General features: G+C 39.2%; 1 protein-coding gene across 2 annotated transcripts in view; it reads left to right on the plus strand.

The window, feature by feature from the left end:
• The window catches only part of gpc5c (glypican 5c), a 281,178-nt gene that overhangs the window by 252,407 nt on the left and 2,280 nt on the right, over positions 1 to 26,491 (plus strand). The gene's annotated exons all lie outside the window — the stretch shown is intronic.

Consider the following 26,491-nt stretch of genomic DNA (forward strand, 5'->3'; position numbering starts at 1 on the left):
AAAACCTTCTCTCAGACTATTGTAAAACAATGTTTCAGGTATATATTTGTTACTATTTCATGTTATACTTTTCTGGAAACGCCTTAAGCATCTGGTTCCTATCAGCACCACTGTGAATAATTCTGACTTCTTAAGTTTCTCTAGAATGGCACATTTCACATCCAACCACTCTGACTGACTTTTTTTTTTCATATTAGTAAATGAATTATGCAAATTAAAAAAAAAAATCAGTGGAATTCCCCTTCAAAAGTTTTGCTTGAATTGTACATCCAAAATCCAGGAATTTGATTCTGGTTTTCAGTACATCTCACAGCGCATACATTCAACACACACGGTGCACACTGTTAATAATATTGCAGTGCAAGTGACTGACATTAGACTCTATCTAGCATAAGTTTTCTGTTCTAGTCAATTTGTTTTGGTCCTCAGTGTTCAGTAACCCTTTTGCAGCTTTTCAGCTCCAATACTAATGACCTTCTTGTTTACTGATAACTTTTAGTAAATCTCAGCTTTCCCATAACCTTGACTTTGCCTGCGGAACACAAAGTTCAGCGTTTCTTTTTTGATGACATGCAGAAAAACACTTAGAGACATAAATCACAATTTTAAACAGATTTTCTGCATGTAATTAAATATTTAACTTATCCCGTAGGAAATGCTGAACACTTGATATACTCCTTCTTGGCCAGGAGAGTGAGTGTTGGAATGAATCGAGGCTGTGTTGTGCTGTGGCTCAGACACGGACGCTGACAGATGGAGACGCACATTAGAAGTGCTTTGTTTTTTCACGCACAAATCACAGCTCCTGTAATTCTCGACATCTCTCACTCCCTCACTTTCTCTTGCTCCCCGTCTCTCCTTGTCTCTGTAATGCTCTCTAATAGTTCTGTCGAAAGTATTGGCAAACAGACGGCAGGAAAGTTTGAGTCAGTTCTCTTGTACATTATATACTAAACACCTCACTGTCACTGCTGGACTGAGAATAGTCCACCCACTAAAAATATCCAGCTAACAGCGTCCTGTGACCACTAATGAAGGACTAAAAGATGACCAACACAAACTGTGCAGCAACAAATGAGCTATCGTCTCTGACTTTACATCTGCAAGATGGACCAACAAGGTAGGTGTATTTAATAGAGTGGACAGTTGGCTGGACATTTTTGGTTCATGTCCATTCAGTCCATTCAGACCAGCACAACACACACTAACACCACCACCACCACGTCAGTGTTACTGCAGTGCTGAGAACGATCCACCTCCCAGATAGTACCTGCTCTGTGAGGGTCCATGGGGGTCCCGACCACTGAAGAACAGGGTAAAAGGGGGCTAAAAAGGATGCAGAGAAACAGATGGACTACAGTCTGTAACTGTAGAACTACAAAGTGCACCTATATAGTAAGTGGAGCTGATAATATGGACAATGAGCGCAGAAACAAGGAGGTGGTTTTAAAGAAAAAAATGGCCGCTCACTGTATATGTGGTAGATCTTTTATGGATACCTCACCATCCGTGTTGAGTGATCTGATCATAAGTGGTCAGGAAGATGTGGGGCAGGTTTATTCATGTCTTGCGCCGTCACAAACTCCATTTTTGCGGTAATATGTGGTTGTCATGATTTCCAAATAGGCGCTTTTAGCACCTGTAAAAAGACTACAGGAGTGCTCTTTTGCCTCATGGCATATCGTCACTGTACAAAAGGGGGGAAAAAAGATCTCCAAAATAGTACCTTTACAGGAGAACGTGACAATGTTCTTTACTTTTAATGTAAGTTAATGTAAAGCAGTTTTATTCCAAACAATTTTGGTGCATTTCTATTGGTCCATTCCTCGTGAAAGTTTCATGTATAGGACAGCTGCTGTGCTCAAGTAATGTAGAGGGAAAAAAAAATATAGATACTTTTTGTTTGAACAGTGACAATATGTGTTTATAGCAGTTTCCCTCTCAAAGTGCAAAGAGATTATTATAGCACCTGCTCTAATTTACTAAGACTGATAGTAAATACTGGCAGCATTATTTAACGCCTGCCGTGTCATATTTTTCTAAATAAGGAGGGTGGGGGCGGGGAATAAATAAAACCAAATAGTTTTAGCACGTTTAAAACGTTGGTTTCCCAAAATGTTGGGAATATTTTACAAGAGCAAGTTATGCCTAAATAGTGATCTGTTTTCTTAACCAAACAGTTGTTTAAAGCACATACTGAAAGTCTTTTAGCTCTTTTGACTAAAGCTGCTGCCTACTTCATTATTCCTGTGCTCATCTGCACGATTGGGTTTATTTGTGCACTGTGGCAGAAATGTCACAGCCGTTCCTCCATGTACTGCACATAGCTAAGGGCTTAGACTCAAAATCATACCCAGACAACCTGCCTTCAGTGAAATTAAGCAGAGATTTTACTTTATTGGTAATAATGATAAACAGGACGTTTCCAAACACACTTGACACAGAGCTCAAGTTCACCTCGTTCCACCGGCAAAAAATTAACATAAAAAAACTTATTTTCCTGAATTTTTGACGCATCTTGAGAATCTTCATCATTATTTCCACCTGATGAGTCACAGTATGAATGTAAACCAGATGGATAAAAAGTCTTTTTCCTCCTCCCTGGTGGAAACAGGCTTTCATAAAAAAGCATTTCAGTCAAATGTGGTTATATTGCACTGGTCGTATAGTAATTACAAAGTTGCACCTGTGTTCATTGCATGGAAGTTCTTAGTAAAGTCGCCAAATTGTCCCCACTGGCACAAAGTGTCGGTAGACTGACAGTAATTACAGCCTGTTAGACATGCGGTTGGAGTGTCTAATAATTGCCTTTTATTTGGCCTTTCTTTAAGACCCATTTCAAGGACAGGCTCAGCCTCGACCTGGGAACAGAACTGGTGGGTCAACGCAGGTTCCATGAGTTTCATTGCTCTTAAGTGCCCCCTCTGGTGCAGCACTACTGAAATGGCACAGGAGCATCCCTAAACTTCAACATTCATTGTGAATGCAAAGTTCTATGAATATGCACGATTGTGCAAATTGAAAATGCCCCTCCCCACTACCCTTCATGCTGTCTCTCTGTTACGAGATAAGGCAGAGCAGAAACAAAGCTCCCACTGTAACTTTAATAATCAAAAAGATTGTCTTTCTGTGACTCCAGCGCCGGTCTCTTGGTTTTATTCGCTCAAATTTGAGTTTTTGTTTTTAAACTTGGCTTTGTAGCATCAGTGAGCCAGAAGTGCTGGTTTAGCCTTTTTACTAAGCTAACAGAAGCTTGCTGCCCCGTTCCCAAGCCTCGCCCTTCCTTTAAAGGAGCATTGTACAATTCTGGAGAACGATTGTTGATATTTAAACTCAACAGCAAAACAAAAACACCCCTCCCTTCAGTGCACCTTCAGAAGCTCCGCCCCCGAAACTCATGGATGCAGATTGTCAAGGCCAACGTGTTTTCTTTTTCTTTGTGGTCATAAAACTCTTCACAAATGTTGTACAGACAGATACCATGATATAACGTTAGAGCGAACAACAACACAGCAAGTAATGTAGCTAACGTTAGCTCGGTTGTGGGTTAGCAAACTTTTGCTACATTCACTGCTGTAAAACTAACCAGTTGCTATCACAAACATTCACAAACAGGACAAAACAGTACCTACTGATAAAAATAAGTTATTGTTACCCACCTGTCCAGCAGGAGCGACATCCTCATCCCTTTCCATGCATTTCAACTCTCAATGAAGCTGAAGTCAGCGTCTTTTTCGGCAGCTTCTTGTTCAAATTTTCCCGTTAGACTACCATCCAGCGCCTTAGCTTCTTGTTGGAATTGTCTCGTTCCGCCTTCAATTGTGCTGTGTGGGCGGTCACTGTCTGGAGAGGGCAAAACAAAAAGACGTTTTCACAGGACCAGCTATGAAAACAAAAAACAGAGAAGCTTAGATTACACCACACACAGAGGCAGCGTAACTTCATTCTCTGCTCAGGACGCCATTGTTCTATGTTAAATCAGTTATTAAATTATGTCCTAACATAAAAAATAGTTGTTTGCTGCTATATTAATATTTAAAATGTTATATGTCGCCTTTAAAGTTTAAAAGTGCTCAAAAATATAACAGCAGTGTTGAAATGTTTCATGCTGTTTTGCGTTCAGAAAATTACTAATATATATATATATATATATATATATATATATATATATATATGTATATAGATGGGGTCATGCAGTGCAGAATTTTACAGTCACTGCTTATATATAAGGAAATAATATTGATGTTTTTTGCACAGACTTTTCTGCCTGATGATTTACGTTTGCTGTTTGGATCCCTGGGTGACATGAACTGATCATTTTTTTATTTTAAAGCAATCCAAATATCAGTTCATAATAGTTTGAAGGAGATGCTTAATACAGGCCCGGAAATATTAATGCTTTTTTAAAGGATTAATGAGAGCTTGAATATTGCTGGAACAGAAATATAATAGTTCAGTGAGGAACCTTGAGGGGTTTGAGAAGATGTGCGAATACAATGCAGCTCTATTTTTACTCAGACAATTTGACATAAGAAGGAAGTTGGGTATTTGATAAACAGTGCACACAACCTTGAACTGCACTGACTAAATTATATGTATAATAAAGGACTCAGACTCTCCCTCGCTATCTATTTCTGTCATATTCTCTTGCCTTCTCTTGCTTTCTCTCTTCTCACCTTCTCCCACCTGTGTCTCTCAAGCGTGCAGTGATTGCAAACACTTGTCTAACTTGTTCACACGTATGTGCTGTTTCTCTGTTCACCAGTATTTGCAGTACAGCGACATGAACCTAAGTCTATAGAGTCAGTAGCTTTGTGAGACTGTACGATTCATTGCTCTTCCATTCAAGCACTTGCACATACCACTTTATGGGTGCATGTGTATGGGTGGGTTTTTATGTGTCTTTGTAAGACAGAGAGAATGACGCACGGCTTTATTCATTCGTTTGAATCTTTCAAGGTTATGAGAAGCTTGTTATTAAAGCTGTTTTCTGGAGCTTTTGAATTGCCAGTGGATCATAACATAATCCTTGCGAATATCTAAGGTCTGAATTCTTAATTGTATTTGTAGTTTTACTGTGGGACTGCAGTTTGAACTGATTTGGTGTAATGGTCCATATAATAAATAAACTGGGAAAAAAATAGACGGCTCTTTTTCTCTTTCAGTCTGTGGCCTTTGTTTTTGAGTGTTCTACAGCTCTGAATGTTCAAAGACAGACAAACTAGATTTTCCTCCGTGCTGGATGAGTGACAACAGAGAAGGCATCCTCAATATTGGTCAGTTGTGAACGATATATACTGTTTTTTGCGGGTGTCAGCAGAAAAGTGTTTTTTCAAGTTACTCTTTGTTCACATTAGGAGGCGACAAGTTGTGCGCTGTGTAGCTTCTAACACAAAGTGGAAAATATATCTATAATATATACATTGTGTCGTGATTGGGAATTTATTTAAGCCAGTCATATAGATCATATATAGATCATCAGACATGTAGGTCACTTCACCACATCATAACCTTGTCATTCTATGCTTCCAGTGTATTGGACATTTTTTCTCCCAGGTATTCTAGCTCTATAGAAGCAGATTTGTCACCACACTTGTTGTGAAACACCTATTTAACACCATATACTTTTAAGCATTATTTTTGTCTCAACACTGGGCTCGTGCGTAAAATTAATGGAATGTGTAATAAAGCATTTAAATCTATGTAATATGTAAAATAGCTGAAGTAATATTTTTCTCTTTTTTCGTCAGTGACCTCAGTTTCTGACCATTTATTAATTTTGGATATAGTAATGTATATACTTTACATTTAAAAAGTTCTTTTTTTACTATTATGACAAATATGAAGAAAATTATTTAATGCTTCAGGAGCCGATCGTGCAGTTCCAAGATTTTAGAAACTTTTTCATGTAATTGTACAAGCAGTAAACTCAGAAAAGTTCATTGCTCGCTTTGTGTCTTATGGTGGTGATGATAATAAAATTCACATTTTATGTTATTTAGTACACCGCAGAGAACAAGTTTCATAAAATTTCGTTTGCTTTTAAGGTGTCCAGTCTCGGGACTGAAGAGGATAATTCATTTGCATAAAGTTGAGAAAGTTTCAACTCGCTATGCTGCTTGTCGCCCTGCTGGCATGTTGCTTGTCATTTGTCAGTAAATTAAGAAAAGACTGGTCGTCTGTCGCTCTGCCACCTGCTAATGTGAACGAACCGTTTGGCTAGAGGAGGAGTGCTTTTCAGCTGCAGAGCACGACAGACAACAGTTAAAAAAAGAAGCATGCTTGAAAAGACATCGACTAAATGCCCCATTAGACAAGCAGTTTGCACACTGCTCATTGATGGGGTATTAGCTTCAATGTCTTGTTAGCTACATTAGCCTTATAACTCCACTACAGATCTAAAGAAGCAAACTACAGACACCAAACATGTCTTGGCTGGTACTCTAGATTTGTGCTAAGAGGGGAAACCGTGCAAATCTGATGTTTTGTTGAACTATCACTGTAACATTAAGTCAGCTGCAAACACATCATCAAACTGCTTGGAGAATTTGAGGGGAAAAAAGTGTTTCTTTCACTCCACTCACACCCACCCTCTGCCCCCCTCCTCTCTCGGCATCATTAGCAGCTGTGTCGTTAATGGCGCTTTATGATGTGCTAATTTAATGTGATCGTTCCCTGCAGTCATTGAAAAAAAATCTCAGATGAAAAAATAACCCAAGGCAAAAAACACTGGCTTCAGACGATCTCAGAGAGGAGAGATTGCACACACACACACACACACACACGCTTCCGATACACAGTGAGAGAAAAAACATATAGCATATAAACTTCTCGCTGACATCCCACACACTTTGATATCACTGTTTGTTAGTTCATGTTAAAACTCTTGTATTGACTACAAACCTCAAATTGAGAGTCAAACTAACTTTGCTTTCCAGTGTTTGTACATATGAGTGCACATGTATGTACAGAGTTCTATGCATGTCCTCTACAGAGAACAAATTATTACATTTTAGGTGCAGATTTTCAATTTACTTGCTGAATTCAACATACTGGAGAAAAAAAATTCAATATAAAATGTTAAAATGTACCATAACATTTGCACAGGTCACATTTTATGTTCCCAGTATGAACAGTCGACCGAAACAGTCACTACTGAAACATTTGGTTCGTTTTCTGTAGTGTTGTGATTAAATTGGTGGTCACAAAATGTAATGTTTAATCATTAATTTAAGAAAATAAATGTAATTAAAGTATAAGGTCATTTAAAGCAAAAGGATTTTAGTCTAAAATCCAAGTCATTTAAAAGTCTAAAATGTGTTTTGAGCTCTGATTTTGAACCACTTTGTTAGGATGAGACATACATACACCCATTAGGACAGTTTTCCATCTGGTGTGAGCTGCCGTGTGTTTCTAGTCATGATGGTGATGTGTGTTATGTTCATGTTTTTTTCCTTTTTCAATCGGTTCCAACCAACTTCCTAATTGAAATATTGCGATGCGTATCTTGTACAATGATGTTATTATTTTGGTCCTACAGTTTTTCTCCTCTACAGCTTCTTTCATCTGTCGTGGAGACAAACACACTTTCATTACAAGCATTTACTGAGGCTTGCTTGCTTTCATGTCAGTGTTCAGTGTCTGAGCTGCTGTATGTCAGGACATGTAGCGGAGCAGAGCAGTACAGCAGCATTATAATTACAGAGTGATTAAAACAAGGCTTTGATAGACTCATTCAGTGATCAAATACTTCACCACACTGTCAGCTCAGGTACAGACTGTTCTGCCTCCCTGTCTGTCAAAAGATTTTTTGTTCCATTATTCTCTGAATAATACGTAAACACCGACTGGTCACTTCATTAAGTACGCCTCTTTGTATCTACATTTACTGTCCATTTTATCAGGTCCCCTTACTATACTATAGAGGTGCACTTTGTAGTTCTGCAGTTATAGACCGTAGTCCATCTGTTTCTCTACATACTTTGTTAGACCCCTTTCACCCTGTTCTTCAATGCTCAGGACCCCCACAGGACCACCACAGAGCAGGTATTATTTGGGTGGTGGATCATTCTCAGCACTGCAGTGATATTGTGGTGGCGTGTTAGTGTGTGTTGCGCTGGTATGAGTGGATCAGACACAGGAGTGCTGTTGGGGGTTTTTAAACACTGTCCACTTACTGTCCACTCTATTGCACACCTGTCTTGTTGTCCACCTTGCAGATGTAAATAGCTCATCTGTTGCTGCACAGTTTGTGTTGGTCATTCTCTAGTCTTTCTTCAGTGGTCACAGGACGTTGCTGGCTGGATATTTTTGGTTGACACTGAGGTGTCCAGCACAGCATGGCGATATCCGATATACCGTACATAACTCGGTCTATGGTGCTTATATCTTGAATTGTCTGTTATTACATTTTGTTGACTTGTTTTCCCACTCAGAGCTCATTGAAACGAGGAGTAATTCAGTTAAAAGTGAAGATTCTAATATTGCAGTATGTACTACATTTGTGTTTGTATGTAAAAGCAGAGAGATTTTATGATTTGAATTCGATGCAGCATTATTATGTGTAGAGTTTTGTTTTTCAGATTGTCTTTTTTTTGACATTAAATGGATGCAAATGGAAAAAAGGTCGAAAGTTCTTTCGATGCAGAATGTAAACTGTAAATGTAAATCATTAAGCAACTCATTATGCAAATACTTTCAATTGTATGTAATGCAAATAGAATGTACAGTAATAATCTAGCCCTCTAAGGGTCTCTCATGACACTCTGGAGTACCCATGCACGGTAATAGTTCAACCACTCTTGATTCAGCTTTTGAAGTGATATAATGACCCAATGAGCTGAACCAGGTGTGTAAAATGAGGAGGAACCTTGAACTTTGCCTCGCCGAAAGCAGTTGGACTCGGAAGTGCCCGTCGTTAAATGACCTGAATGAACAGAAAATCTCTGGCCTTTGTTTCCTCGTTAATAAGCAGTGATCCAACAGCGCTTTTCTCACTCCTGGCCACTGCTCACTGTGGGTCTTTAATGAGATAATTGGGGCCCTTCAGATGTGGCCGTGCTATTGATTTCCTGAGTGCTGATTTCAGCCTCCGGGTCTCGACTGCTGTGTGAGAATCTGGCTTTCATTAAGAGGGCCGTTGGCCGACACTAACCCTGGGGAAAGGCTAAAGAGGGGCTCATTATCGAGAAAGAGAATGAAGACAACATGATATTCTTTGGAGGGAGTTAGAAACTGCACTTGCCAAAAATACAGGAAGAATTTACATTGTGTACATGAAGTTCAGTCAGACTGTAAAATGTGAGTGTTTAGGTAGGTTAGCTGAAGTACCTGAAGTGAGACTAAACGAGTAGTTCGATTAAAAAGGCAAATTTAGAACAAATATAGCTACTTGCCAGACATTTTTGGTGTCCTTTGTGTCTTTAATTTTGCACTGGAGCTACAAAGCTAAAGTAGCTACCAAATAATGGAAACTTCTGTATCTGAATAGCATTGTCCAAACTGTACGCTTAAAGCATCACACACTTGCTTCGTATTATATTGAGTGGTTAAGTAATCACAAATTGACTTGCTTATGTGGTTCCGGCAGTGTCCCAGCTAAATGGAACAGAAATTCCGGCATCAAGGTGGCTGCTAGTTCTGTTTTTAGCTATGCAGCACACGTCCATCTATTTTTATAGATAACAGTATGTCATATAGTGCCAGAAGCCACATAAGACTATTAACGAATATTGAATAATTCTCCCCATGAAGGGCAAGTGTGTGATGATTTAAACATGTAGTTTGCATAATGCTATTTGTTGGTTATAAGCTTTCCATAACTTTGTAGCTATCTTTGTTACCTTACCCTCGTAGCTCCAGTCAAAAACCAAAAAACTTCGAACTTCACACTGCAAAAAATTAAATGTGAACAAGTGATATTCTCATGTCAAGACAGTAAATCTTTGGTACCAACAGAATCATTGATGCTTAGATGACATTTAAAATGCTATGTTTACATATTTTCTTAAATGTTTTTGTGGATGGTTTTTTGCAGTGCAGACACCACACTAGTCTTGGCTTATTGACCACATTTGGTGTAAGTGGAAAACTGTGTAATCAGACTATTCCTTTAACTAAAGTGACCCATCTGTGTTGCTCTCAGCAGCATGAACAAAATAGCCTAAATAAGTGGACATAGAGGCTTGGCATATGCTTCAAACAAATATACTCTGAATCTGACTCTGTCCATCCCTCTGTCTGTCCATCATCCTCATCACTTCATTCTCTCTCTCTCTCTCTCTCTCTCTCTCTCAGTCTACATGTCCTTGAGTGCATGAACGATGTAGTCAGACTGACATTCCATCTGTCTTTACTTCTACAGCCCACACACATATGCACAAAAATAATTAATACTCAAATGAAATTTACCTTCTCAATGAATCAGCAGTGATTTGTTGGCAGTTCACATCATGATGATGCACATTTTAAATTATCAAGTCAAGTCAAGGTTTCTTGGTATCTAATATGCCAAAGACATCCATACATTCAGATGCTTGTGGTGAGGATCAGGTAATTAGCTGTACAACACAATATAAAAAGAGGAGAAGAAGACAAAATAAAAAGAACTACATGCAAAAAGTATACTGTGGCATCAGCGGCAGAAAAAAGACTGGAATCATGGCACTTTAAGCAAATGCTCTTTTAATGAACACAGTAGCAATGGAGAACCGCAGAGATAGCAGGCAGGTCATATCTAGCCATTTAACTCTCATTGACAGTAGGCAGAAACTTCCCCACAGCCCAGCAGAGAACAGCAAACATAACACATACATCCCAAACTAATCAGCAGCAACTTAATTACACATTAAAGTCTCTGTTACTGAGATTCTGGCGCTGCTGTGAGGCTCTGCATGTCGCACATGTCCACAGCCAGTAGTGGGTCACTATATAGCCTCCCCTTTTCAGAGGATCCCCCCTTCCAGAATCCAAACAGACTTGGGACATGCAGGGACAAGCTTGACATCATAACAATAGCAGAACCCTTTTTTTGGTGCTACATAGAACCATTCTCAAAAAGATTGTAGTCTAGAGCCACATACAGCACATTTTCCCTCAATCTGAAGAACGATTTCACCATTCGTAGAACCATTTAGGCATGAAATCTTAGACAGAACCATTGCCTTTACTAAAAAAACCCTTGAAGATCTGTCTTGAAGTGTGTAAGATTTACAGTTTGTGCTGTATTAGTTATCTGAAACCTGTGAAGTTGCACAGATTTGTTACAGCATGTGTATGTCCACGATGGCCATAGTAAAATGAATGAGTGTGTGGAATTAGAGCTTTTCGTGTGCTACCATGTTCCCTATCACTAAATAAAAAGTACCATGCTGTCTTTACTATTGGACACACTGTGATAGTTTCTGAGCAAGTATGTGCACACATTCAGAACAGAATTCAATTCATTAAGAGCTTATTACTGATTTGTTTTATTACAGTAACAATAAAAGAAGACTGCAGTATAAAATACACTATACGGAAGCCTCATGAAAAGGGTTTCCATGGCAGAGCAGCTGCACACAACCGCAAGATCACTACGTGCAATGCCAAGAGTTGGCTGGAGTGGTGTAAAGCATGCCACTGCTTGACTTTGGAGCAGTAGAAAATGTGTTCTTTGGAGTGATGAATCTGCTTCACTGTCTATGGAGAAACTCCTGTGGTCTGCGCCATTGAACATCTTTGGGCGAACTGTTAGCCGAGGTTTCTCATCCAACATCAGCGTCTGAGTTCACAAATGCTCTCTTGGCTGAATTGACACAAATTCCCTACAAAATCTTATGGAAAGTCTTCCCAGAAGTGTAGAGCCGTTACAGCCGCAGAGGTGAGGGGCAACTCCATATAATGCCCATGGGTTTGGAATGAGATGTACAACAAGCTCATATGTTTGATAATCAAGTGTCCACATACATTTGGCCATATAGTTCCCATTCCCATTAGGGATATTCATCTCCATCACTGAGGTCAGTGCGATGCACATCTCGAAGCATTGCTGACGATTTGATATATTAAAGATAGATATGAAGCAGCTACTAAAGTGACACGATACGATTCACCCCATTGCGATGCAGTGTGGATCTACACAGTTTGATTCAACACAGTGCGATTCAATATGATGTGATGCAATGCAAAAAAATATGATGTTATGCAATTCAATATGGTACAGAAGAAAAAAGTTAGGGGTGCTACTGAGGCTAGCCATGGCTGAATCCGATGGGGAGGAGGACGCAGACATCTCCGCACTCACACCATGTCACTTTGATTACTAAAGTTGATCGTGCTGCCTGTGCACTTTATAGCAGCACGACATATTCTGCAAACTGCACGTGTCTTGTCAAACTGTTGTGTGGACACACCTGCAATTCCTGTGAGACGTGGCCGAGAGATGCAAACTGGCCATTGACAGTAGTGGAGATGAGAGAGTGTGCCTGAGATACAGTTTGGAGAGGAGGAATCAATCGAAATATAAAATGAATGGTCACATGTCTAAATAATAAAGGGCACAGGCCCTCTACTAATAATTAAACATAAATGAATCACATTTTACTGATGCAAAGATGTTAGAAATGATACATCCCGAGTTCATCTCTTATTGTATGTAGAGTGCGCTTTTGTAAATCAGGGCAATCATATTGTTTACTTTTTTGCCAATGCCGGTGAACATTACCATCCCTAATTCCTATTCATATGTTTGCTAGTTCATAATTGTAGTTCGTGACACAAAATAAAGATTTATTAATCAGCAACTACTGATTAATCATCAAAACAGTCAATATATCACTGGATTACTAATATAATTGATAGCGACAGCCCTGTTGTCCACATATAGGCACCCAGGCTCGGTACGTTTTCTCTCTAACATTGTGGGATTTTGATCGCATTGTTTCTCAGTAATGTAATCTTACCATGTTCCTCCCTTGCATGTTGCCAGTGTGTCGCTGTGTGTGTCCTCTGTGGTGGTGAGATCATCTGCACTGTTCCTTTTTCCCAGCCCATCAGCTGCTGATGACAAACCCAAACATCCCAGTGTGACTCACAGCACCCATTAAATGACCACCACAAGCAGACAGCACCCTGCACACACACTCTCAGGCCACAACATCACCATATGAACAATCGGCCACTGCATGTCATGACTGTAGTGCCAATATATGTAAAGAACATACATGTAATGCAGTTTACAGAGCTGTAACATTTGACAAATCGCCATATCCAGTTGTTTTACAGCATGGCCTCAGTTTCTGGGTGAATGTGTTTCCTGATGCTAACAAATCTTAGCATCCATTTTGAATAAGTTGGAGGAGTTGTTTATTTCCTGAAAAACCAGTGTTCAAGACATGTCCAGTTCAGGCCTAGCATAAGTTGGTCATTTAATGGTGCAATTCCCCACCATGGCCAATCATCATGCCCCACTAAACCCCACTAAATTTGTACATGTTCTCTAGCAGCAGGCGGCAAAAAACAGTGAAACTAAGCTGTTTGTGCCGACTCTGCTTGTTGCATGTGTCCGAAATAGCAGGCTACATTAATTAAGGCTGTGTGCAGATCACTCAACACGTCATTATATCCAAAGGCTTCCGCTCATGCCATGGATCACATTTTGCCCTGTCATGGATCCATATGGTTAGAGGTGAAAATGTTTAACATAAGCGAATAAGCTCTGCTCATCATGTGTTACTTTTAGAACACAGTGCTGTACAGTATGACAGTTTTGCTCACGTTTGCAATTAAAAAATAATCATCTCAAAGATAAATGCTAATGTTTTGGCATATGCACCATCCTCTACATTGCTACTAATGAAGCTTGCTAAAAGACCTTGAGAAATAGATGACCCTCAGCACTGTAGGTTGGTGAGTAATCTACTGTAACGTAGTAATACAATGATTTGTCTTTTTGCTTGCTGCTGATGGTGCTCACAGCACTTGCATTGCTGGGCTGAACCTGCTAGACTTTTTCTCCCTGTCTTTCTCCTCCAAGAAGATGCAAAATATGTTGCTTTAGTCTATACATTTAGTGGAATGAGGTGGTGTTGAATTCCCTGCCCATAAAGACGCGCTTCGTTCCTTCTGTGCTGTGCAAACGTTGTCACACGCAGATCCGTCATGGTTCAGACATACTTTGTTGGCTGCATTATAGGGATTTGCTGTATATTGTGGGCAGATTTCCTAAATGGGTAGATGTTTGGTGATTTGCTGTAAATGTGGCTCTCCTGTTAGTTCTCTCCTGGATAATATGTCTCCTTAGCTTATTTTGTTGTTGTTTCTTTCTTCAAAACTAGAAGAGTTTCTTGTAAAATGTCTCAGCATCCGGCTGTTTTACGAAGCTGAGGTCGCTTCTCATTCGCCAGCTTCTCCCGTTTCACCTTAAATTCTGCCTTAGGCGCCGAATGTAACTGCTGCACCATTTAAGGTGGAACGGGAAAATTCGAAAGAGAAGCGACTTCATCTTCGCAGCTTTTTTTAACTCTCGTTGCAACCGCGCTGCTTATAAATGCGACTAAGTCCTCCAAATGCAAATGTTCGTCTTAATCTCTGTTTTTTCGTTCACTGCTAGCGAGGCCAGACCTCGGTGCTATGTGACCTGCTGTCTGTTCTCAGTCGTTGAGAACCAGGGCTTTCGCACTATGCTGCACACTTTGGAGCCGAGATTCAGCCCCAATCTCTACAACGAGACCAAAACCGAAGTTATAAGATCACTAAAGAAAACGGGCAGGATGGCTGTAACGTGCTACGTGGACACCCATTACCACTGGATCTTATTTCAGGGTAACAGCGCATTTTATCGCAGATGAGTGGCAGCAGCGTCTCTGAACGAGAGCCTTCTAGTTCACTTGTCACATCACTTCCATTTGATTTATTAATAAAAGATATTTTAGATATTTAAAGCAAAGTATTTGTAATGATCCATAATACATTTACATTATGGATCAATACAAATACTTTGCTTTAAACCTACCAAGTCCTCAGACAGTAGGAAGATAGAAATCCTGTATAGAGAAAAAAGATGCATCGATAATCGTTTTATAATCGCATCGCAGCCCTCTGAATCGTAATCGAATCGTGAGGTGCCAAAAGATATATATATATATATATATATATATATATATAAGCATTACTGAGCACTTTAGTTCGTTAAGTAAATTGTAGATCAACAATAAAATACACAGACCTTTTTCATAATACTCTGTTAAGTGCACGTTGCAGCCCTTTTGAATCTACTGGATAGAAGGACAGAGGCAGTAAGAGAGAAGGGAGAGCCATCCGTCTCTACCCTCAGCTGGAGGCAAGGAGAGATGAAATGGGGTTCCAGCGGTGGGGCAGATGGAGAACCTCCTAGATAATCAGTTCTCTCCCAACAACTACAGTCACATCTCGATGAACTCATTAATACTGTTACTATCTCCACCACACGCAAAGAAAGAAGTCAGTAAATTCCACCTGAAAACGTCTCTGTTGTTGTTTTATTCTTTGGTTCGCGTTAAATGTCTTCCCTTCCCCAAATTCCAGCAGTGCTGCTGTCTGTCCTGACTGTAGTTGGCTGGAAATGGAGACTCCCTCATTGCTAATGATCTCCAGCAGGCTTCTGGGAACTGCTCTGTGGCTGGCGAGATGAGCTGGACTTTGTTGAGTGTGACTGCTTTTAAAAGTATAGCTTGAAAAAAAATCTAATTTACCCCAAATGTAGTCGACCAGCCAAGACGGTCCTGGTGACCGAAGTTTGCTTCTTTAGTTTTGAACTGAAGATATGAGGCTAATGTCGCTCTCAAAAAGACTTGTATATGCTTTCTAACACTGTATGACAAATACTTGGGGGTTAAATAGGGCAGGAACAATCTGGAATAACAGTCCTGCTACTCCTAAAATGTTTTACTTGCAGTGCGACTGAGCTAGTACTATATTAGCTGTGGCTGCACAAAAAAGGAGGACATTTCACAAGAAATTTGTTAATGGAGCGAGTCAGCAAGCTAGTTGGTTTGGTGCATGATGTAGGCTAACTGATTAGCTAACTAAGTCAACTGCCTAGCTAGCAGCTATGTAAGCTGACTTTAGTGAACTTCAGAGGCCAGCTTCCATATTCCAATTTAAGGGCTCTTACACATTGAACACAATGCAAATGAAATAACATGAAAATGTGAAATAACTGTGGGGTTTTTTGCATCAAAAAAAGATATAATTTCATATGTAAATAATACTGTATTTTGCACTTCCAGTTAGAGGTTAACTGCATTTCATTGGCTCTGTACCTGTACTCTGCATAATGACAAAGTTGAATCGAATCTAATCTAAAAAAAAATTGGTGAGCAGTGAAATTGGACAGGCTACATTCCATTTTGGAAAAGCAAAAGTTCTCATTCAGGAGCTGAAACATTAAGATCTTTCACACGTAACTTGGATATCCGTAACTGTGTTTGAATTGCTTGTGGAGATGCTAGCAGCATACGTGACGAAGCTGAGGATAAACTAGTCTTTTTGATGTTTGATCAGTTGTTGCTATACTAACACAGAGAAGACAGTCATTGGTCCAGTCAGTTCATGTTGCCTGTAAAAATTCACAAAAAATAAAAGAAACATTTCATGTGCAAGATATCATCACTTATACACTTTTGAAATCATTTCCTGTCCGAATAAATTATACAACTAAACTGCGCTCAGTGAGTAAACGCTTCTCTATATCTATAAAATGAACAGTGTGCAGTTCTGTGCAAATGTTTGTGACACATCCTCCACAGAGAACACACTTCTGCACATTTTAATGCGCAATTACTGTTGATTTGCTGAATTAGACATTTTGAAAAAGAAATAAAACCTAAGAATGGACCTGTGCAAAAGGTATGGCACATTTTGTGTTTAACTTGGGTTTAACTTGGTTTTAACTTGGCTTGACAAAGCCTACTACTTCTGTTCTTTGTTATCTTCTTCTTTTTCTTTTCTTATTATTATTCTGTGTTTGTTTTTGCACCGTTTTCATGGGTCGCAGTTTTTGCGCTAGGGCTACGAAACGCTGCAGGATTATAAAGTCTATACAGGAACAGTGCGCTTGTGCTTTTGGGACTGATCGCACATACGGTTTTCATACAGGCTTGTTAATACACCATTGCACAATCACCTGAGATACCATAGCAACAGCCCAGCAACACATTAGCAGCCACCTGGAATACCATAGCAACAGCCTAGCAACAGATAGTTGCTATGTTAGGATACCTTACAATATCTTCAACTCGGCAAAAAAGCAGTAACTAGCAGTGAAATATGCATAAAATGCTATATTTACGTTTTCTCCCTGTAAAGAATGTTAACTTATTTTCACTTCAATTAATAAAACTATCAAAACATTAACAAAATTAACAAAACGTCATTTTGCCTTGCATATGACAGTTACACAGCCAAAAACAGCAGCAGCAGCCGTCCTGAAGCCTGAATTTTGCCCTAAACATTTTTTCACTAAAGAAACTAACTTCAGATGTCAAACATTTTGGCAGATAAGTAATCTGCGGTAGGGAGAAAACTGTGTAAATTAGGTTTTTTTTGTCAAACCATTCCTTTAAGCAGTCGTGGCAGGTGTTGTTGATGGTCCAAACTCTGACTTTGTCAATTTAAGAGTTTATTTTCCAGACTTTTCTGAGACAAGATTGTTTCCACTGCACAGGCTCCAGATGATAATGACATTAAAGGGCATGGAGAAATTAGCTAGTCTTACTTCACTAACTGAAGGAACAGCAGTTTATCTGGAAGGCAGTAATGTCTGCATGTATTTCAGTGAGGCCCTGAATACTGCAGATAATTTGGGTTTTCTATTTATACGCACTTTAAATACACGCAGCTTTTTATTCCAGCAACCATAACCATAGTCTGAGGAACAGTAAACTAAACCAAAGGCTGACTCCAGCTTCCTTCCAGGAATGTGTTAAAGCAATGGGAAGGCACCTACTTTATCCAAGAGCAAGGGAACCTGAACTGGACCCTAAAACAGTGCCAAATTCAGAAGGGCCACTGTAGAGTTTAGAGTTTACAGTGCTCTAATATACCCAGTTCACCTTAATGGGCTTGAACAGCAGCTTATTCATTTATTAACATTTTTTACCACTTTACATGGTGTCAACATTTCATGATAAATAGGCCAATGGGAATGGTCCAAAATTACTTGAATAGTGTTAAAAAAACATAAGTAACGATTTTTTTCCCTTGTATAAAATTACTATTCTCAGAGTACAAGGTTTTGTTTGTTTTTAAACTACTCACTGCTGGGCTGAGAATAGTCTGCCAACCAGAAATTACTGCCAGCACTGTTCTGTGGCCAGAAACTGACCACTGACGGAGGACTAGAGGATGAACATAAACTGCAGCAAAGATGAGCTATTGTCTCTGACTTTAAATCTAGAAGGTGGACAGTGAGTGGACACATGTGTTTATAAGGTCCAGCAGTACTGCTGGTCTGATCCACTCATACCAGCACAACACACTAACATGCTACCATCACGTCAGTGTTACTGGAGTGCTGAGAATGATCCACTACCCAAATAATACTTTCTCTGTGGGGGTCCTGACCACTGATAAACAGGGTAAAGAGCAGCAGCAAATTATACAGAGAAACAGACAGACTAAAAACCTCTCCTCCTCAATCAGTGCTTCATTAATTTAAATCAGGTGTGCTGCTGATTGAATGGCTTGGAGCATCAAGGTTAAGTCAGGAACCAAACTTTGTTCTTCTGAGTAGCTTACAGGATGTCAACTACTTTTTCGAAAATAATACATTCTTTTTAGTTTTTACTGCATTAATGTTTGTTTGCATTTGTTCTTACGTTATATAGTGTTTTTTACAGGCACAAAGACATTTATTTCCAATAAAAAAAAAAGATTTTAAACAGTTTGCAAAAATACTGTACATATCACTGTCATAACAAAAACATGTATCTACAAAATGGTCATTTTACAGGATCTTAAGTTTTAATGTACCAAAACCAAATTTTCTTCAAATATTTTGAGGAGTTTGATGTACTATGTGAATAATGTGATGGAAACTAAGCTGCAAAAACAGCACATTTTTAATTCTTGTCATGTCACAAAAACAAATGCATTTAACATATATACGCCTACCCATGCTTTTCGAATGAACAGACATCATTACAACATGTCAGTTTTAAAAACATAGTAATCAGTTCTAAGGAATAAAGAGAGCTTGGAAAATGGTCATGTCAAAGGGAATTATAACCATTTTTGTGACACAAAAAAACACTACAAACTTTATAAATGGACCCCAGGAACAAAACAAATTAGAGAGAAATGTAGGGTTTGTACTCTTTAATGTAACAAGACTTTTCCATGTCATTTTGGACCATTTACATATGCAAGATAGCATCAGATACACATACAATACATACACATTTACACATCCAGAGACCTGATCACCACACAGAACTACAGAACACGTCTTCACAGAACATTCAGACTGCATTTCTGTGAGTAATCCACCACCTCGTCTCGGTGCACAACACAAAAGTGTTTTGTCTATTTCTCACTAACTGCCTCCCCATTTGCCCTCCCTTCTACGTCTCCTATCTCAGTAAAAGCCTCTGAGATGAAAATCACATTCTTGCGGAATAAAAAAAAAAAAACACCGTATTAGCCCACATCAAAAAGTCTGTCATGCTTTCCGCCGTTCTCTGACAGGCTGGTGGTGTGCCGCATCAAAACACAGAGCTGATCAAAGGCCAACCTGAGCGAAGAGACGGGAGAAAATATGGGATTACGCACATACGCGCACATAAACTCAAACCTTCTCAGTAACAGAGTCATTGCACTCTGGGATTACTGCCGTGATCATCTAGCACATCAGTGCCATGATACTGAGTTCACCTTGGCACTTTGATCTTAGCCTTTTGGCTTGGAGGTATCCGCACTGCACACGTGTTTTGGTTAAAGAAATCACTGCACACATGCTGCCAACTGCATTCTACAGCATTCTACCACAGTTAGTCCCAACCTCGCAACGTGAGAGGCATTCTGAGTGCCAGTATCTCCTGGTAATGGCGCTGTGAACAAAGTATCACTCAGCCTTATTAACTTGGAACGCAGCAATGACAACCAGTAACAGTCGCAGTTTTATTACTAGCAACAAGCCTGCCGAAAAGAACTATAACTACAGCTAGCAAAAAAAAAACACACACTGAGGATGAATATGAGGTCAGAACTGCAGATCACAGTCTACAAACTGGCTCTCTCTCCTACCTCTGTCATTGGCTGTTGCCTGATTCACTTGGTCAGTTACATCGCTGACCATCTCACACTACAGGACTCATGAATGTTTTGAGTCGTAAAACTGAAACATGTCGGAGGACCTCCAATCACTTCTGAGCTCGGTCGGTGGGCTAAAAATTGACCCATTTCTCCTCTCATACTACTAGATCATTCACACAGTCAGTCGCTTTCAATTGAGCTCCTGACCTGGAAAATGGCTTCAGTTTGTGAAAGTTTGTCAAAAGGGCAAACTGGGGTTAAAATCAGGCTAGAAATTGTGTAATGTAGGCCCAGCTTAAATCAGATCTGTTGTTATAGGAACTTGTATAAGGAAAAGTTACTGCTTTATTCATTGAATAGGCATTAAAGGACCTAAATATAAACAAATACAAGGTGGGACTGGCAGCTACTGAAACTGAAACTCTCAGTAGTTCTGCCTTTGAGTTCAAGTGCTTTGTAGTCAGAAGCATGGATGATTTTCTAGCCTAGGCTGTTTCTGTTCTATTTTGGTATCTCACTAATAGTTTCTCCTGTTGTAAAAATGACAATATAACCAGTGGTGTCTGATTGTCTATAACCTGGAAGTGAAAGAGGAACTAAGCCATCCTTCATGCCCATTTAGAGCAGGGCTAACCAGGAATTTGGGACACAACCTTCTTACCGGGTTGTGACAGGTAGCTGACCCTTAAATACAGGAGAAGAAAGGTGACCATTGCAGTGGAAGAGAAGAGAAATGGTAGTTGCTTGTTTCTGCAATAAGGGTATTCATCCCTGGAGCTGTGCAATAGAATTCAGCTCCATCCTAACACACCAGCCAATCAAGGTCTTCAGTTGGGTTTCAACATCAGGTCCAGATGTACTCGATTAGGGCCAAAATAAAACGCTGGGGAGATCTCCAGGGTAGGGTCAGGCATTGTTTACCGTAGAGTTGTTAATTGATGCCTGGAAGCTCTTTATTTGGGCTGAGTGTCTCATTTTTGTTGGAAGTCATAAAGCTTGTGTTGTGTCATTTGGGATGAATGTGGAGTTGGGGGACCCTGAATCAAAGAAAGTTCCCACATGTCCCACCACGTTCACACATGTGAAGCCATAGCCATGTGACTCTTTGATTGAGGCCAGAAACATACTGTGTGCAAGTAAACACACTCAGTCGACCAATCTAGGCAACACATTGTAAGCGCACCATCCACACCATCTAGCGGGTGATACAGTACAAACATAGTATCTGTTAATGTTTAATAAGCCATAACAACGATAAACTTTGGGGAACGTGTACAGTTTAGAGGTCTGCATGGTCATGAAATTGAAGCCCGAACCCAACTTGTCCCCACAACTTTGAGAAGTGACCCAACCAGGCCCAACTGATACAACTGTAAATGAAAAATGAACCTGCTTGCACAGGCTAACAGAGATGGATTATCACAGACAGGCTTTTACATTGCTTTACTTTGTTACTTAGCTCTTGATGTTGAAAACTAAAATACCTTTACACACTTGACTGAAAAGCTGAGTTTTGCTGCAGCTGACACCGACTTAGCTGATTTGAGGAAGAACTTGGATACTTGCATTTGTTTCTGGCTAGTATGACACATGTCATCGAAGAGATATGTTTCTACTGTGTTTTTTTAAATGGTCAGGCGCAATATGATGTACAAACATAGTTACAGGCTGTAATTACAGTGAAATTAAATGTCAGAGCTGTGAAATACAAATAGCTTCTTTCCATCTTGTTTCTTGGTTACTGCATCTCACATCAGATGAATACAGGTCTTAAAAATAGTATGTCTAACTGCACTGAAATTATGACTAAATCACTGCTGTATAATCACTCATGGTTGTTCTATTACTTTTACATGTAGACCTACTTACAGTCAAGGGTTGTTACCCAGGAACTGATGAGGTAAAAATACTGAGATTACACAGAACCAGAGCTGGAGAATGCAACATGTTCCTTTTGTTATCTGTTAACAAAATACTGTTACTCTTATTATAAAGCACAAATCTGACAAAAGGCTCTGAACTTAGTGATGGCAAAGACTTGAACCACATCACACTTATCTTTATTAACATGCTTATCTTTTTTTAATCTAAATTTATCTTAACTTCCTAATAATTATGATAAACAACTAGTAATTTAGCATATCATTTTTAGGTTAGTACAACTAGATACCAATATTTTTTTTTTATTATTTTATTACCAACTTGCACTTCAATTGCTAACTTATAAAATTTGTGACTTGAAAATCACATTTTTTAGTGTTGTACAGCTTGTTACTATAATATAACCATATAATTACCTGCATATGACTGATTATTACTGAAGTAAAGTGCTACCGTAAAAATATAACAATGCAGTCAGTGGTTACAGATGTAAATGTCTATGGCCTGATCATTCACTACTAATCAGGCTATTGACAGAAACTAAAAAGTTGCATTAATAAAATAAACAATTACCAACCATCAACCACGTGAACTCAAAACTTCTGCTTGTACAACAGTAACTTGAACGTGTGTCTCTGTTGTTCAGCCTATGCATGAGCTACACCCACTAAAAGGCCACTTGCTGCATCTCTCAGAATGTAGCTTGAGATTGCACTGCATTATGAAATTTCATCTGATACATTTAAGAACAAAATGAGCCGTGAAATTGATTTTGCGTAGAACATAACGGTTGTGTACTGTGGTTGTGAGTGGAATGTTTCTGGCCTGAGTTGCAGTGTAAAGATCACAAACGCCCATTTTATGCCATCTCCTCTGTTGTAGAGTGTCCTGAGGAGAAGCTAATACTTTCCTGATAGCCTCTCCACGCCTTTCTTCACACTCGTTTGAGCTGAACAACCGCCTCTTTCTCGCTAAACACAACTGCCTCTTTTTCTATTGTCCTACAGGAAAACAATAGCAACAGAAGAGAAGAGAGAGCTGGGGAGGAGGTGGCGATGTCTTAATGGAAACTGAGACAGCTTTATGCTACAAGTGGTTCAGTTTGCCAATACAAGCTTGTTACACGTGGTGCTCTGCAATGATCTAACAGAGTGGTACTACAGGCCTGTGAAGTGTTTATAACATATTGATTACATCCTTATGGCAAGTTATAAATACTTATTATGGCATTTTAGTCCACTATTAGTCCACTTGACTGTACAGTAGGAGTGTTGGACCTAATCATAGGGTTTGTAATAGATCTGAAAAGGAAAAGCATGATGTTATCCATGTTTCTGTGCTTTCTTTGTTGCAAAAACATGTTTTAACTCTCAAAAACGTTTGCTGGTGTAGACTATGGAAACTTCCAGTAATATTTAATGGAAGTTGACAAAACTTTGGCAGAAAAAAATCTTTATCGATTCCAGAAATGTTGCAAAAAACTTTACTGGGGATGTTTATTTCAGGAAAAATAATGTGTTTACGCCTACGTTTAGTGTCCTGTGACAGATTTACCTCACGTGTCTCATACAACTAACACAAACAGCATAGCGGAGAGGCAGAGCTGGACTGAGTAAGAGACGAGAACGCTTTTAAAAGAGATGCTGCTGCTTTTCAGGACTTACAGAGAGAGATGTCCAGGAGTGTTCTCAAACAGCTCTATAAGGCAGAGAATGTGTGATCTCTCACATAACAGAGGAAAATAAATAAACAAACAAACAAAATCTCCTTTCAAAAAGTTACTGGGAAGTCAGGGAAGCCAAGCATCAGCCACTGGAACTGTTCTGTCCTGTGTCATGATGAAAGGGTAGGAGTCAGTAACAAGACAGAAATTAATTTATAAAATCGATCCAAAACTTCTGCTTGTGCAGCAATAGTTTGAAGGTATGTCTATACTGTCCAACATATGCATGAGCTATGCCCACTAAAAGACCACTGGCTACAATTATTACAATGCAGCTTGAGATTGCATTGCTTTATGAAATTTTAGCTGATACATTTAGCCATCAACCACTGGTTGTGACTTATATGAACTTAGATGGAAACATGTCAAGCACACCTATTATTACAGATAAACTGAAAATTATTAAGCTTTTTTGGAGGAAATGGTATCATTAAGTAAAGCATTTTCGCGCTAAAGATCAAGCCCAATAGCCCAATTTTTATAATTATACATATATATATATATATATATATATTTCTTTTTTTTTGTTTTTTTTTTTTGCATTTTTTTGCTTGCAGTTTGTGCAGAAAGTCAATGGAGACACAGCTGTTGTTTCCCCTTAGGCAGTGTGCACATGAACCCTTTTCACACTTTCATATTCAATGCAGCGGACGTTGTCACAGTAGGAAAAATTAAACAGCAGCAGAGTTTACAAATGAGAATGCAGACAAAGTCCTTGTTTATACTTTCTCCGATGTAGAGGTCAGTTTTACATTCTTATTAGGTACTCGTGTAATTTTTTCATGAAAGACATCATTTGTTGGTGAAGCAGTGTTCTTTTTCAAAGAAGCAGGCTTGACAGGCTCCACACTAAAAGTAGCTGCTGACGCTGCTGGTTCAGCACTGGATGGGCAAGCAGTAGAGATTCAAAGAAGATAAAAAGCTGTCTGTGAAGGGGAGACAATATATGACATTACCTATAAATAAAATAAAAACTGGTGGTGTTACCTTAGAGGTAGATGAACCAGTTTAGGTAGATGAACCAGTGAACTGCGTACAGTAACACTAAACATTAGTGATAGAAATGCTCAAACACTACAACACTGCACAGGCCATTTACAACACTGGACACTGTACATAATATAAACAGTAACATTAGATGGGGGAGATGTAAAAATGTAAAGTTAAATCACATAATAGGACCAAAAGACAAGTTATATCTAAACAGAAAACTCGTTTAGCCCTTTTTTAGCATCTAAAAAGTGATTAGTAACGACTACAACTGTAGAACATTGATCGGCGTACTAGTGACATGTTAAACTCCTACTAGTTCTAATGCAGTAGACATCAGAAATCACCTGACACTACCTATAACATACAGGAATCAATTTTTTATTGTTACATATCTTTTATAAATGTTTAATAAATGGATTATTACAACTATTACTGCAATTGTTGAAGATTTTCATGTAGCAGATGTCCAATTACATACCATTACAGGTCAGAATAAATACAGCTGAATGCATAGTGAAGAAATATCTAACAGAGAACAGGATATACAGGATATATTTTTCAAAAACTGAAAAACAAAAATAAAGATATGAGGTTTTGTTCTGACAGCAGCGATATATATGTTTCTTGAATAAAGTAGTTGCTTTAAAAACAATGATTTTTAACTAATAATAATAATATTTCTTGGCCAGTGATCACTCTCCTCCGAATACTGGGAGAGGCATGACCCTCCGTCATCCTAAATGTACAGTAATAACAGTACAGCAGAACTACAGTAAAATCTCCACCTCTAAGGGTTAAGGTCAGCATTGAGCTAAAGAGCGTCGAGTCTGATGGTTTTAGCACAGAGCAGCACACTCATCTCCGCTTATCTCTGTTAATCCACTGACACAACACACACACACACTCTGAGTTAATTCACTTCGATCCTGCCATCACTGCATGTATCAGAGAAAAGAGCTCAGAGAAATGGAGGGGAAGGAAGGGGGACAGAGGAGGAGAGAGACAAATAAGGAGATGAGAAGAAGAAGCTTTTTGACGGGGGGTTACATGGAGAAAAATAATAGAGTGGTAATGCACCCCTGTGTGATGGTGATGGAACGGTAAAGATCCGTCTCTCTCTCTCTCTTTCGCTTTCTTTCTCTATCACGCACCCACAGTGTCCGTTATGGAGAAGGATGATCTTGTTCCGTCTCCATTTCACTGATCTATCGCTGACTGGCTGTGGAGAATTTCTGAGGATCGTCCATTACTGACAGCAATCAGTACGAAGCATGAGTCACCACTGCATTTATGTGTGTGTGAGAGTTCATGAGAGCATTTGAGAAAATGAGAGTGGCCAGATCTTTCGTCTGTAAAGAAAGGTGTGTGTGTGTGTGTGTGTGCTTTGTCATTTGCTGTGAGCGTATCATTGCTGATTGATTGGCGGTGGGTGTATTTTGAGAACGAGTAGATGTTTAAGCTCCATTACCTGCTGCAGTCTGTCCCTGATACAGCAGTCTAAGAGCTTTAATGTGTTTTAATGGAGACAGTGGATCGCTGCTGCACTCTAATGCATCTCCACCGGGCCACATTAGCTCTTTTATCTATTTTCATTCAGCCTCTCTGTGGGGAATTTGCACAAAA

This window comes from Colossoma macropomum, unplaced genomic scaffold (genome assembly GCF_904425465.1).
Source record: "Colossoma macropomum unplaced genomic scaffold, Colossoma_macropomum, whole genome shotgun sequence".
NCBI lineage: Eukaryota > Metazoa > Chordata > Actinopteri > Characiformes > Serrasalmidae > Colossoma > Colossoma macropomum.